The following is a 17,060-nucleotide window of genomic DNA, read 5'->3' as shown; positions in this document are numbered from 1 at the left end:
CAGATAAGTTTGCGGAAGCAAGACAGACTTTTTTTTAAAAAAAAGATATAATATTTCAATTTTAAAATATTTAATTATAATTAAAATGGACACGACCGAACAGAGGTTTATGCTCTAGTCGAAGTCTAGTTCCTTTCTTTTTTACAAATCGTTTCCCAAGACATGATCCCAAAGCATGGAATGACACAATGAGTTACAATCCGCTGATTAAGCATTTACTTCTATTGTCTTCATGCTTTGAGCTAACATAACTACGTACTTATCATTTAATGAAATAACAAATAAACGACCATTAATTTTCGTTCAACTCTATTAAAATGTAAAACTTGTTTGTAATTAAAGTATTTTTGATTCATTCATTCCAACGTAAAAACCCCCTACTATTTAAGTCCAAAAACAAAATACGCAAATCTGTGCGTTCAAATCGGACTGTTACCACTTTCCTATGGCACAATGCCGTTAGACGCTTCATTGCCGACCGGTCATTCCTCTGACAATGTTGCCAGGCAAAAAAAAAATTATATCATACAAAAGTGCAAAATGGTCATAACGGTAATAGTACGTTAATAGTAATTACTAATAATTTAACAAGTTATACTATTATTACAAGTAAGTTTTGTTTCAAAATGTGTAGTTTTACTGTGCTATGAATATATTATTTATTAATTTATCTATCTTTTGCAGTAAAATTTGGAAATGTAATATTTATAAATAATAAATAAAATAAATATAAATAATAAATATAAATGTGCAACAAGTTATACATATAAAAATTAATACTTCAGCATAAGGTTAACAATAAAAACATTAGGTATTTGAATAAATAAATAAAAAAAAGTTAATAACACAAGTTAAATCAGACTTAGGCAATATAAAAAATCCGATTAACGATTACGATTACAATGTGTAACCATTAATCACGATTACAGGTTAATTTTGATTGATACTGAAATACTCTGGGGCACTTACTTGACTCACTCGCTGCCTTAAATATCACTCTTGCTACAGTCGTTAATCATTAATCTGATTTTATTTTGCCCAAGAATAAGTTCAATAAATATTTACAAAATAATGCAAGCAATGAATTTTTAACAATAAGATATAAACGGGGAAAATTGTGATCATGATGTAATAATCATAATCATGTTAACGGAATTTAACGTATACTTGTAACACTGAAACTTCCCACTGTCAGTCGGCAGTCGCTTAATACTTTCGCGGGCGAAGGTTGTTTAATTTGAACAGTAAAAACTACGCCGATCGCTTGTTTAAAAAAGTTTTAAAACTACTGTTATATTAATAGTACTTTCATTCACATCAGATAAAATAGCAATTCGAAGATTTATTCTTGTGAACTTTGTGATAGAAACAGTTTTAAGTTTATTTATTATAGAAGAAACAGTATTAAAACGTGTGAGTTGTTTTATGTGAAAATTGGGGAGTGTTTAGAAATCTTACGAGTTTTGCGAGTGCTGGACCGGTTTTTCGTAAGTACTTTAAAATTGAAATATGTTTTCTTGAATAAAATTGTGTAATGTTATGTCAATTAAAAAATAAAGTTTTACATATATACTTTCATGCATTACCTCATTAGTAATGACTTCATAATGAGCAAAAAAAAAAAAACAAGAATTTAATTTGCTTTAGTCATTGATGAATATGATTATTTATATTTGTATGTTGTTAATTAAACCTTATTTATATTTTTTATATTTAAATTGAAAAACACGTTGGAATTATAATTGCTTTTTTTATTTAAACGCTGTTTGAAATTAATAATTTATGATTAATTTAATGGGATCTGTAGACTAGCTAACATAGCTATACTCGTATTTAGCTAAATAATGGGTCTTTATTCGTACCACCAATTTACTACCACCGATTTAGTTGCTATAAAAGAACATTTTGTCATGGAAAGGTTTTCTTAAAAAACATTTCATATATTTATGGTACTGCGTGATGAAGGTGCTATTTCTGTGCGGGTTACCAACTCATCCGTTTACCGTCAATTGATGTTTGAATCGCAACTCGTATGCTACAGTATCACAGGTATTATGATAGAGTATTGACTATTGCTGTGTACCTGTTTGTTTTGTGTCTTAAAAGAGTGGAGTGGTTTATACTTCTGTATAAACCACTCCATATAATAATGTGTTTTAAGACACAAAACAAACCATAGAAATGGTGTATTCAGTTAGTAAAATAAATAAGTGTATTCAGTTCGTAAAATTTATCAGATGCAAACATTATTTGATGATAACGAAATTAAAGGTAAAATGAGGTTAAAGAAAAATTTTGTGAACTTAATAAAAAGTAATTATAATAAATACTGGATTAAAAAAATCTATTTAATACAGGATTAAACTGTAAATCAAAAAAAAACGCCTACAGACTGCATTAGTAATTTCGCGAGTAATATATTTGGATGTCTCCTTCACGTCATAAACAAATTATATTTATTCGCCGCCTCGTTGGTCTAGCTAGTGTCTTAGGCCACAATATAAATTTGTTGGGTATTTCCGTCAAAGAATCTCAATTTATTGAGGTCTATTGTGTAAACAGCACTGACTGTATAATAGATAATAGAGAATCGAGCTTTCGTGTTTATAATTAAATTATTGAGTATGAGTAATGACGATAAAAAAGAATGATCGCTGTCAATTTACATGAAATAAAAAAAAATGCAATCTCTTTTCAAGTTTTTGCTGAATAGTTTTTTTTTAATTAATGACGTTTTTTATGTTCCGCGTAAAAGAATGATAATAATGTAGATATTATGCAATAAGTATACGGTATGTGTTTATTTTAAAATTTTCTTCTTTTAGCATTAAAACATATTATGAGCTGCCAAATAATAAGATGACAATTTTTATTCAGTTATAACTCTCGATTAATATTACATTTATTTTGTTAATATATTAAATAATACAAGCGACAATACGACAATCGTATCGTCGATTACTGTACAACATAGTTTAGAGAATCGTCTCCAAACTATGTTGTTCCTAGGATATAGAATACGATTTACGGTGTTAAGCAATTTTGATACGTATAACCTTTAAATACTATAATTGCTGTAGTCCATGTCGCGTATCACATTCAGGAATGACGGAACAGATCACAAGACATCGGAATTCTGTAAGTCCTCCATTTGAAATATATCCGACGAAATTCAATTCACATTTTTTTTGGCGGATAAGGTATCCCTTATATCTATAGTACGAATTTATTAAACTAACATATACATATGAATTTGCTAGTTTCAAAACTTTAGGCTCATGGTTATCAAATATATATAAAGTAATAAAGAATCTATTAAGTCTCCGGTTGAGTCTGCCTTACCAGATTATGAGAGTGGGGGAATAGAGTTCACCTGTGTTTGCGCACAAACACGGTCGCACACGTGCGTCTTCATGGCGGCTGTGACCGAAATCGGTCAGGAGAATATATACGAAGCGATTTCGTGGGACACATTACAAGAGAAACCATGATTGAAACACAAAAGTTTGACGTTCGAATTGTAAATAAAAATAAAAACTGCAAAGTAAATGCAAATAAACATTGTGTAAATAAACATATTTTTATGCTGATGTCGCACTAACTTACTCACTCGCTGTTCATGACAAGGCATTAACTTATGCAATTTTTCCGGTAAAATAATTTAATAGATTGAAACGAATAAGGAATTAATAGTATTAATATCATACTACATTTATTAACATGAATAATTCTAATACTCCTACAATATTGCTGTTTATTTTATCTTTATATATCATTCTTAAATATTCAAAATTGAATCTTATACCAATCGCGGTAAGTGCTATATTTTTCAAAAGTTTTCGTATTCAACGGACTGTGTCGTTGCGGAACCGTGCCATTGACACGTTCAACGATCAGGCACCGTGACAATGTCGGCCTTCAATAAATACCTCGGGCGACAAACGAATCGCTTTATCTCGTAAATCGAAAATGTATTATTCTTGTGTACTAACTGTAGTAACTATGGTGATTGTTTTTATGACAAACGTCTTAATCTTTGTTAGGATAGGGGATACTTGAAGGACTTTTAAAATAAGCGTACATTTTGATTTGCGATATAAAAATATGGTGACATATGAATTCTTATATATTTAGCATCAAGAAGTGTAACTGATTGTACAAAACTTCGATTTCGTTTTTTAAAAAATAGAACACCAAATCATAGAAATCGATTTAAATAACTCACTCAAGTATTGTTAAAAAACCAAATTAGACATTTAGCAAATCACATGACGTGCCAATACATAATTACTTTACCTTTCTGTCTACCAACAAAATGGCGTTTTTATTAGCGCGCGTATTTTTTTTTTTTGAATAACGCTGTACAACAATCCACGCTGTGTACAATACAAATCAGTAACAATTTGTGAAGTTTGCACTGCTGGGCTAAGGCTCTCAATCCTTTAGAGGAGAGGCTTGGAACTTATTCCACCACGCTGCCCCAATGCGAGTACATACGTGTCATAAATTTTATTTGACACATGCAAGTCTTCACGATTATTTCCTGCTGCCGAACACGATATGAATTTATTATCAGGTTTAGGAGTAAAATTGTAAAACCGGTTTTATATATAAATCATTTAAATAATTAAGAAAACGACAAATTATGATATTGTTATTATATTATAAGGTCGGACATTTTTATCCCGATGTTGTAGTTACTGATTAGCATCGATAATATTATTTTAAACCTGGCAATAAATAAAAGTAATATAATTTATATTACTTTTATGTATATTTTTAACAACATAGATAATGTATAGTCATAAATTACTCGTGTTGTTATCGTTCTATTTAATTTATAGTTTTTTTTTTCGTTACACAGTTAAATTTTATCGAAATTTGGTCAGTGGTTTATCCGAGAAAGCGTAACAGACAGAGTTTCTTTCGCATTTTTAAAATAATGGTCCTTATAACTGTTCGATAACATACTCATGTATATATATAAAGTCAAACCGCGTGACACAAATATTTATAAGATATTCCCTCATTTATGACAGATGCGGTGCGTCATAAGTTCACTAACACTGGAAGACCCAGATAAGTCTTTTTTTAATTAAACGTAAACGAACACGTCATTATTGTATAATGTCAACAATATTAATATGAATTATATTTGAAATTTATTACTTATATTGAAAGCAAGTTATCTTTGCAATATTTGCATTTGTCTGAGATTTAAGTTCAATTCAGGAGATACGACCGAGCAACTATGTTATTGTATTTCTATTAACACATTGTGAATGGATAGACGCTCTCGGGAGTGCATTGTCGATGAACGTTATATTTATTACAAGAACATTAAATACACGCTTGTCACGTCAATAGTTTTTAAAGCGAATTAAACAGCTAATCGCAACTACTTTGTACTAAACTAATTATGTACAAAAACTTTCTTCTAAACACCCTGCATATTCTTGTATTAATTTCTCGTAAATTTGTTCATTAGTAAAGATATTACATTATAAATAAGCGTATTCTCTACCCTATTTGCTTATATTACATAGCACTCCTATTAACAAAAATAAATAACAGTATTAAAAAAAACAGGAGTGGACCAATTCAGGTTGGACCCGCAACCATCATCCTAGGTTCAACTCTGGATGAAAACGACAGCGTTTTCGTGTGCTCGATTATTCTACTAAGCAAACTTACATGTATAGAATGACATGAGCATACAATACTGGTTGTATTGAAACAGTGTTGTAGAATAAGCTACAAACATTTTAAAGAAGAGACCAGGCCGATGCTCGTCTGTGAGACATTTATATTTTTTACTATAATAGTTTATATGTTTTAATGTGTGCACTTATTAAATGCACTTGCACCTTAAACCTAAATGAAATTGCACTTAGAAATTAAAGAAAAGAGAGTTGCCCTACATGGCTAAAACATATAACATTTCTCCAGACGCAACTCCAGAGCAACATTTGGCCAGACGGTTAATTTTAATTATAAGGCAAAATGCACAAAAAAAAAAATATATATATATATATAGTTAATATTTAGGTCAATACATATCTTGGGATATTATATATATACGCCCATAACTAAATAAGAATATACTACGTAGTGTTAGCGATATAAAAATACCAGTCGACTGAAATATAAAATATAGTAATTGCAAAAACGCCTTGAATCAACGTCACAAATTCTATATAATGCGTCTATAAAAAAAAATGCACAAATTTATTTTAAAAATCGAACGTTATTAGCTTAAGCCTTGTAACAAAAAATATTTACATAATCGATGAAAAAAATGCATGTGAAATCTAAAACAATTAATCAATTAAATTACTAAGCAGCAAAAATGTAAATAGCTTCAAATGTCTAATCAATTAATTTTGTTAATTAAAGGTCTGCTTTAGATAAAATATAAAAAAATGAACTGAAACGATGTCATTGGCATGTCGATTGATAAAAATGTTAAAAAAAAGAACTTGTTATATCGTAAAAAAGAAGTCTAAATAAAAACGTACAAAAAATAAACAGATTATAAAAGACATGAAATTCTTAAAAAAAAAAAAAACAAAACATTTTTTTCTATCAGATATTGCAAAGGTCAATTGCGATGTAGTTAGAGATTGTTTGATAGTTAATAATATATTTTGTATACATTGTTATATGTGTATATATATATATACAAATGTATGTGTTAATTTATCTAAATATATGTGCTTGTATTTGAATATATTGTGTTTCAATGTAAGCTTACACTTTTTTTGCAAATATTTGTGTAGGTTAGCAGGTCTCTCTACTTATTAGATATTTACTAGTAGCATAGTATTAAGCTTAATAATATAAGTCAACCAATTGTAACAAAAAAAATATTTTTAGTATAAGCAGTCTAAAAAATTCTTCTCGGCCTTCTGGCTAAGATCAAACTGTAGTTTAAAAATATATATATATAAATAGTGTTTTTTTTTTTTTAAAGAATAGGAAGGTGGACGAGCATATGGGCCACCTGATGGTAAGTGGTCACCAAACGCCCTTAGACATTGGCATTGTAAGAAATGTCAACCATCGCTTATAGCCAAAGCGCCACCAACCTTGGGAACTAAGATTTTATGTCCCGTGTGCCTGTAATTACACTGGCTCACTCACCCTTCAAACCGGAACACAACAATATCGAGTATTGCTGTTTTGCGGTAGAATATCTGATGAGTGGGTGGTACTTACCCAGACGAGCTTGCACAAAGCCCTACCACCAGTAAAGTGTATAATATATGTAAAGTTTTTTTAATGGTTATTAGTTACATTTACAATGCCCGTTTTTAAGGAATTGCTAATATTCTTATTTACCCTTCCAATGAAGTGTATAGCTTGTATTAGGAGAAGGGACAAAAATAGCCCAAAGGGCCAGGATCGAACCTGCGACTTTTACATCGCTAGACGGTAAACCATTGCGCTATTGACGCTAAATATTATATACTACTTTTAAGGTATTATATTCAAATAATCATTTCGAATTGTTTTGTTATCAAAAACGTGCAACAGAAATCGTGTTAATAAAATTTGCATACTTTTGTTAATATTATGTCGACATGCGCTTAACTTGCAAAATAAAAATATTTCAATGTAGAATCTATTGTTCAAAATCATTTATTGTACGTGTAGACAAATTCTTAATAAATTAACATCAAGTCTGACGTCATTATATTTATGTAAATATAAGTAAATTTTTAAAGGTAAACTTTTGAGTGAGTTTTAAGTTCGAATGTGTAAGCATGTTTTCCCCGAAACGCTCTGCATCTTTTTAGTATAATTTTACTTGAATTAGTTTAGTAGTTTTTTTAAGTAAACGAGACATATTTGTTAAATTTTTCATAACCAGTATTCATATTATAATACTAATTATCAGTTTGGCTTCACCCGCGTGTGAGGGAGGAAGTGATAGATACCCTTCCTTTTCTTTACCCCTGACAACGTGAATGTAAAATTTCTTGGTAATCGGTTGAGTAGTTGAGATATGAAAGCGTAACAAGCACATACGCTTTTATAATATTAGTAAGGATAAAAGTATATATAAGTGTATGATATATCAAATAAATTGAGTGTATTAAATTATGTAAAGTAATATGAATATATGTTTCCATGTAATTTAACACTTTTTTTGCAAATATTCTTGCAGGTTGGCAGGTCTCAATATTTATTAAACATTTTCTAATAGCATAATATTAAGCTTTAGTGTATCTTTTAGTGTAAACATATTCGTGTAAATCCGATGCTAATAATTTCTTCTATCATTAGTTGTCGTAATAAAATACAAACATTCAAGTCGATTTATATTCATACCATGATTGGAGATCGGCATGTTGACATTTCTTGTCCTACATTACTAAGTATAGTTAGCTAACTACATACATACGTTATGTATGTAGCGGAGAATATAAGTTCGGTCTCAGCAAATTTGTTGAGCATGTCATAATGCCTTTGTGCCCCACAGCTGTGCAAAGATTTATAAATATAGAGGGTACACCGGATAATTAAAACTGTGGTTCCTCTATGGATTTGTAGATCTATACTTTTTAGCTCTTTTCTACTAAACTATAATGTACATTGAAAAAAATATACTATCTTCGAGCTGGAATGCTCCATTCCATAGAACACCTGGATATAAAATGATGGCGAATTCCAATCCGGAGCTTGCTGGGTAGTGAAGGAAAACATCGTGATTAGCCTGCACGTATATGATGGAATTTTGCCGCAATTACAATATGACAGCCTGGTTAAATAAACAAAAACCTGAAATGAAATTAGGTCGCTGTCCAGCGCTGGGACAATCATGGGCTCTCTATTCTGGGCTATTTTTACGTTAGATAAATATTTATTGAGAAAGTATAATGACATTCACTGGGGCGGAGCAGTAACCTTTAACGCGGGTGAAACCACAGTAAGCAAGTTATTGTATCATTTGGTTAACATTTCTTACAATGCCAATGTCTAAGGGCGTTTGGTGACCACTTACCATCAGGTGGCCCATATGCTCGTCCGCCTTCCTATTCTATAAAAAAAAATCTTATAATAGTAAATGTTGTATAGAACATATATATACATATCTCGAAAACTGATTGAGGCTCTAATGATTTGGCTTTGCTTGTATTTAGTTTTGCAAAGAGTTTTTTTTTTTTTAAAGTAAATGCTATTAGAGTCGCGCGAAGGTCGGCCCAGGTGTCATGAACTGAACCGTCACATAGAAATTGGTCCTATTTGTCTGTTTTTAATGCAATATTTTCATTAAATAAAGCGTTGTCGTTACGAGTTACACAGCGGAAGGTTAGTTAAGTGTAGGAAAATTACCTATCGATAATTGATAATACTATGATAATATATGTTAATTATTTTGTTATTACATTATATTTATTTAAAATTGGTACGCTGACTGGAAAATGAGTCACCTGACATCGTCATACTAATTAAACAGCTGACATCATCAATGTACTGCCGACCTTGGTATAATTGGGACCTAAGACGTTATACACTTATGCCTTTAGTTACACTGGCTTATCCGTAAAACCGAAACACAACAATAGTATGATGAGTAAGTATTACCCAGACAGTGACAGGCTTGCACAAAGCCTTACTACCAAGAATTGTTATTTTTAGTCTGACTTTATTATAGCGAAATATATTTTTTACACGATACATACGAATTTCACCTTTAAAGCAGTAATAATTAATTAATACAATAGAGTATATTACAATTTGACCGCAGCTGCTACTTACGCCTGAATTTCGAGCTTAACAATTACTTTCAAATATTTCTTGCAACATCGAGTTGCAAGTGCTTATTTCGGTACGAGAAGACGGCGGAAACCAAGTCTTGTCTCTGTATGAACAATAAATAATCACTATGGAATTCACAAAGAAAAATCAACTTTGATACAAAACTAATAGGAGCCACTATATAACTATAAAAATGCTTTGACTATATCATGTTGTATGTACATATATAAATACCTGCTTTACGGTGAAAACATCGTGAGGAAACCTGCATGTGTCTAATTTCACTGAAATTCTGTCACATGTGAATTCTACCAACCCGCATTGGAGCAGCGTGGTGGAATAAGCTCCAAACCTTCTCCTCAAAAAGAGGAGAGGAGACCTTTAGCCCAGCAGTGGGACAGTCACAGGCTGTTACGGACGGATTTTACGGATATAAATACCTATAAAAATATTGCGTTGCAGAGATGCATAAATATATATAAGGCAGGAACAATAACAACATTTAAAACAAATAACACAACGAATAATACTCTCTTCTTATGTTACCTTTGTGTGTTTTCCACGGTGCGTGTCGGTTTGTATCAGTCTTGATATTCGAAGTAATTTTGTCATTCCATAATGCAGTGAAACAGAAAATATCGTGCAGCTGCAGCTGTCACACCGCAACTTTAATTTTACCAACTCGAGGTGAATCCGTCGCACGGCTACGGACTTGCCTGCTCTGATATTTTTTCCATGGTACATCGGTGCGTACTGGTTCGCGTCCGTCCATAATATCACGCGCCATCGAAAGCCACCTCAAGACACTGCTGTGTCACGTCGCAAAAGATTTATCGAATAAAATGCGGAAACAACCGCGGATCTTACTCACTCATTGTATGTTTTGACTGACATTTTGTAGCTAATATGTATAATTTATTATAGATATAATAAATTTTGGTGACCTTGGTCTTATCTAGCGTAATAATAATGACCTCAAGACAATGCTGTGTCACGTCGCAAATGATTTATCATTTAACGTATATTTGTAGTCCACGCCATCAGGAATAGAAAGTACACTATGACATTAGTTTCATTATTTAATGAAACTATTTTTTTATGTTGACGCCATAACGTATTAACAAAACAAATATAACATGAACCTTATATTTATGATCTATTTCTTTTTTTTATTGAATAACTACCTATTCACGGACGAGCACATGAGCCACATGATGGTAAGTGGTCGCCAACGCCAATAGATATTACATTGTAAGAAATGTTAACCATTACAACTCCAATCCGCCACCAACGTTGTTAACTAAGATGTTATGTCCCTTGTGCCTGTAATTACACTGGCTCACTCACCCTTTAAACCGAAACACAACAATACCAAGTACTGCTGTTTTACGGTAGAATATCTGACGAGTGGATGGTACATACCCAAACTTGTATAAAGCCCTACCACCGTAAACAGTTCATTTCCATTTGTGCAAACAGAGAAATTAAAAAAAAAGTAGATACAGGTGTCAGTAACTTTAATTTTCTTTTATCTGAGAACAAAAGCGAAAGCACGTTTACGTCGTCCAGTGTTGTAGTCCAGCTTGTGTAGAGAAAGTGCAGTGTCAAATTAACTATATTACATACCGCATATGCAAGTTAATTAAAATTCAACTTAATAATCAAATGATAAGATTTAATTTCGTATGACGTCCATTTTGATATTTATATTTTTATGTCAAACGGGCATGATACGTTCGACATTCGTCATTTATTGCAAAATACACTTTAATGCTTGCTAATTAAGATTGAAATTTATATGTTTATGATTTATTAAATAATTTTACTTAATTATAGTAAGTACCTAATTTATTCGCACTTGCCGTCTGGCGTGGATGAAGATATTAGTTTTTTAAGTCTTATTATATAGCGAAAGGTTTTTTTTTTGTATTTTTTAAATGTATGCTATATTTGGAAATTTTTGTTTGCTAACTTTTAAACCAGTATGGAAAGCATTCTTCTTTAGTTTTACAATATACATATTTTCTCAGTTAATAGAATTTAGAATGATGATTGGTAGTGTAGTAGTAATTCGTGTAAAGCAATCGCTTTTAATATCAAAAACATTCAGATAACCACTTTGCTCGTCTACCGTTTTAAATCTCCATTGAAAATATGTTATTTTACAGCGCTAAACAACGTATTACCTTCGTTTCTATATTCTTTGTTTACAATCTTATTCATTACTTGTTATTGAATGGACGAGCAAAAACTTTGAAAAAAAATAGGAAGTGCATTCAATGTAACGCCTGTCATGCGATGTTGATTAATTCAAGGCACAAATAAGCGCAGATTAGGCGCAATAATGCGTAAAAATAAGTCTTATTTTTTGTGATAACGGACATTAAAATAAATACAATCTAGCTATATGGTAATTAAAAAAAGCCGAGGTGGCCTCGTGGTTAGAATGCTTGAATCTTAACCGATGATCGCGGGTTCAAGCCCAGACCAAAACAACTGAATTATCATCAATATCAGTTCTAATTGGTGTTTATAATTCTCGTATCTCGCACTCAGCGGTGAAGGAAAACATCCTGAAGAATATTATAATAATATAAAAAAATAATTACGGTTACTTAATACATTTAAATAAATTATTTCATCAACAAGACAAATAATTATGTAGGAAAACGATACGTAATAAAATATCAAACAACATACCGGGGAATCCCACATACAAAAAGGTAGTAGCTATTTACACAAATGAACAAGACAATAAGGAAATTGAAAATCGAATGTTATCCTTCGTTTTGCATTTTGTAAACAAACAGGTATATTATAAAAAGGCACAACTCAGTAGCAGTTTTTTTTTTTATATTTGAAAGCTATTCTGTAAGCACAGACACAAATATACAAATTGACACAACACAAAGTGTCAAATAGCTGCAAAAGAGATGTGGCTTCAAGCCACAGTTGACGGTGCATCGATGGTATAAAGAATCGCTTATATTTTTGTTGTCGGTAAAAAAAGAACTCTATTTGTACTTAACAAAGAGTTCAAAATCATTACACGCTTGTTGTTGTGGGTCATTTCACGCTAATTAATTTGCCGACACAACCGTCACCCTCCTACACTATGCAACCTTCGCAATTCCGCTCATAAAAAAAACCAATGACGTTGATCAAGCATTTATTAAATAAGGCAAGGTTAGTTATCAATTACACATAGTATAGGCGTGTCATGTAAATATGTGTCTTTGAGTCGTTATATTAATACAAAATACGGAAACAACAGCGGATCTTACTCAATAATAATAGGTTTTAATTGACATTTTGTAGCTAATATGTATAATTTATTATAGATATAATAAATGTAATGTACAAATTTCTTTTTGTGACCTTGCGTAATAATAATTACCTGACAATACGATCGCAGATATTATAGTGCACAAGTATTCAAGTAATACGACACAACCTTTAAAAGATCAGCCGCTGGATCAACTGTTTTATTTGATTTTCGAAATTTTGAAAACAGAGAGAGAGATTATTACTAAATCCATGTTACTTAATAACGTTTTTTTCTAATCCAACCTGGGACCGAAGACCCTGTGGTGTGCAGCCTTATGTATACGAAGCATCTATGTATTTTAAAGAGTGAGCCTAACTACCCAAAAAGATGTATGACCTAAATTTCTGTAATATTTGCTTAATTGTCTTCCATATTGCATGAGTAAATAAAATTTTATGTAAATGAAAAAAAATGTAATTATGGAAATAAAAATTGCGTACTATAAGAATAATTATGAATTATGAAATTTAAAGTCTTCATTAGGTATGCAATGTTTTAATAATTTAATATAATTCAAACTGGTTTTAACTGGTTATAAGCTATTACTCCATTTCTGAGTAACATACAAGGATTCGGAAGTTAATTCAAGACTACACCTCTCTGGATTATTAAATAAAAAACGTCTCAGAATTTGTTATAAAAAACTCCCACTCTCTGACAATGTTTTATTCCTATCCTACTCTTTCAATTCATAAAATTCACAAGTAAGAATAGGACGCATGTACCGATCAAGTTAAACAGTATCCAGTTTGGGTTCTGACCTTGAAATACTGGTTATAATTTCGTGACGTCATAACGAAGCCTGTAGAGCCTTTGAACTACGTTAATAAAACTCAAGGCTTTAATATTTTTGACTTGCCATTGTCAGTAGTACCAAATCATTAATCCTACACGTAGTCTTGTAATAATTGATAGTTTCGTATATCGTATATTTCGATAATTATTTATGTCATTAATATTATTATATACATTATATATTAAAAAGTAAAATTGATCAGTACACCTCTATACCGCTCTCTTAGCCGCTTAGATAAGACCGCTTTTTGTACATTAATAGTTTTTTGTTTGTGTGTATAACTGTATGCTTCTGTAATTCTTTTGGTGTATCATAATTCATATTCAATTCTATTTTATATTTTGATACAGAGTATAAAAGTATTTTTAACGAATAAAGCTGAAGTTTAGCAATTACAGCTTTATTACGTAACGATTACGTATGGAATTTTATTTACAATACCGATTTCTATTCCCGAAAATGAATCATAAGCTTAACAAAGACCTTCTTATTATCCTTGTAAATCAAAAAGTCCCCGTAGTAAACAATAAAACAGTAAGACCTCATTTGCAGTAAACACTACAAAGACGTCTGATAATAAATAATATAATACATAATTATTCTATTCTTACTAAACTTGCGTATTAACAAGGAAATAAAAATATTCTCACGATCATATAAAACAATACAATCACTAAAGCGAGCTCTACGATTAATCGTACCTTTATAACTTATATTCTGAACTATCATGACAGGTTAACATGATTTGATCTTTTGCGTAACATAAAAACAAGCTAAAAGTTATAATATTTTTATGAAACATATACCTAACACGCAAAGCTTGAGGAATCATTTGAGAAACTGTTTTGTTTTTTTAATAACTAGTGTTCGAAATGCGACCCTAATTCATAAATAATAAAAATGAGGGTTGGTATTCATAATATCATTTATATCTTCCATAATATATATTTATTTACATGCTAACCAAAAGCATTTAAAAAAAATAAACCAAGGAAAAAAGCATAAGAAAATTTCATATATTTGGCCGCAATCGGTCAGGAGAATATAATTGTATATGATATTTAAATAACATTTTTTTACGTGACTAAGAGCTTACTATTTATTTATTTATTAATAGAACAAAGTAAAACACTTACTAAACTCAAAACTAAAACACGTTTGATTTTAGTAAACTTCCTTAATAATATTCAACAACTCATATTCGTACGGTGGTAGCGAACTTACATTAAAAAAATTTATACTCATAAGGCTATTCTCACGCAATTTCTTAAGACAAAGCAAGCAACAATTATCCCAAATCATAAGAAATTTAGAAGTCACGCGATGTAACGTGCCAAGTACCAAAATTCTATTATGTATTTGGTTCTGCGGATACAAGCTTTAAATTATAGTGTAGAAAGTTACTGGTGGTAGGGCTTTGTGCAAGCTCGTCTGGGTAGGTACCACCCACTCATCAGATATTCTACCGCAAAACAGCAGTACTTGATATTGTTGTGTTCCGGTTTGAAGGGTGAGTGAGCCAGTGTAATTACAGGCACAAGGGACATAAAATCTCAGTTCCCAAGGTTGGTGGCGCATTGGCTATAAGTGATGGTTGACATTTCTTACAATGCCAATGTCTAAGGGCGTTTGGTGACCACTTACCATCAGGTGGCCCATATGCTCGTCCACCTTCCTATTCTATAAAAAAAAAAAAAAAAATTATCAAATTTGGCTTAAAAATTATGAGTTACTCGGAGCCACGCTGGTTCAACTGCTAAATTATAACTGTCGTAAGTTGTATTTAAAACAACTACTAGGTTTCTTTCTAATTATTTCACTACACTTTTCGAATAAAAAAAATATAAAAACTGTATTATAGTTTATTATTTTAATATTTAATTGTATAACCTATGTATAAATAGCCAAAGACATTACATGTCTGTGCCTCTCTTCTGTTTGTAAACCGAATTTTCTTTTGTTTTTTGTTTAATATTGACGAGCTTTATTGTTATCAAAAAATGAGCGAAACACGCTTATTCATATACATATTATGTTTTCCTCAAATTTTCATCCACTTTTTAAATATTTTTAAGTTTGATTTTAATCACGTATAAACTTTCACTTGAATATTATTTAAACTGATCAAGAATACCGATAAGGAAAAGCGTTCACGTCAAACCATTACCTCAATACCACTTCGCCCTAGATTCAACCCCACTAAATTATACATTTAAGAAACATTTCTTTAAGTCGTTGACACGTCCTAGTTTAGTTCGACACGAACAAGTAACATATAGACCACTGAGTTAATTGTATATATATATATAACACAACATATATATATATATATATGTTTATTTATTTTTATAAAATATATATATATATATATATATTTTATATTCGCCGAGAGGGCAAATGACTCTACTCCACCTGTTGGTAAGTCGTCCAAACGCGACGACGGCCAGTACAGACGGGAAAAACGTTCTGCACTAGCCGCCTTCGCCTTGCCGGCCCGCAAGATGCCTCTTCACGCCTCGTTTGAAGGAACCCGGGTTGTAAGAGGAGGGGAACACGTGAGCTGGTAAGGAATTCCATTTTTTGGAAGTGCGACAAAGAAAGGAGTTGCCAAATTTCTTTGTTCGCGATGGAATTGATGTCACAGTTAGGCGGTGACATCGAGAACCAGCTCGCGTGGACTTAAGAAGGAAGGGGGAAGCAGGAATTAGAGAGAATAATTCCTCAGAGCACTCGCCGTGATACAGTCGATAGAAAGCGCTCAGTGCTGCTATCTCACTGCCAGTTCGCCAATATATATATATATATATTGGCGAACTGGTAAATGGACCAGATTATGTTAATGTGTGACACAGACCATAGACATTGGCACTGGAATTGCTAAGTTTTTATGTCCCCTGTGCCTGTAGTTACACTGGCTAGCTCACCTTTCAAACCGGAACACAACAATACTAAGTATTGCTGTTTTGGCGGTAAAATATATGATAAGTGAGGGGAACCCACCAAGACGGGTTTGCGGAAAACTTACTTACCCAAAAACCTTGGATAGTTACCATTTTTCACTTTCACCTCGAGCATATGGGCCACCTGACGGTAAGTTGTCACCAATGTCCATAGACATTTGCATTGTAACAAATCGATAACATCGCCAATGCGCCACCAACCTTGGGAACC

General features: G+C 31.7%; 1 protein-coding gene across 2 annotated transcripts in view; it reads left to right on the top strand.

Annotated features, from left to right (window-relative positions):
* Positions 1 to 1,213: 1,213 nt before the first annotated feature.
* The window catches only part of LOC126777635 (putative ferric-chelate reductase 1 homolog), a 34,847-nt gene continuing 19,000 nt past the window's right edge, over positions 1,214 to 17,060 (top strand). For both annotated transcript variants that reach the window (XM_050500745.1, XM_050500744.1), the window contains exon 1: positions 1,214 to 1,487. The gene's annotated coding sequence lies outside the window, so the exon portion shown is untranslated. The remainder of the gene's footprint in view (positions 1,488 to 17,060) is intronic.

The sequence above is a fragment of the Nymphalis io genome, chromosome 23, assembly GCF_905147045.1.
Source record: "Nymphalis io chromosome 23, ilAglIoxx1.1, whole genome shotgun sequence".
Classification (NCBI taxonomy): domain Eukaryota; kingdom Metazoa; phylum Arthropoda; class Insecta; order Lepidoptera; family Nymphalidae; genus Nymphalis; species Nymphalis io.
The sequence above is the reverse complement of the archived record's forward strand: the minus strand, read 5'-3'. Positions and strand labels throughout refer to the sequence as shown.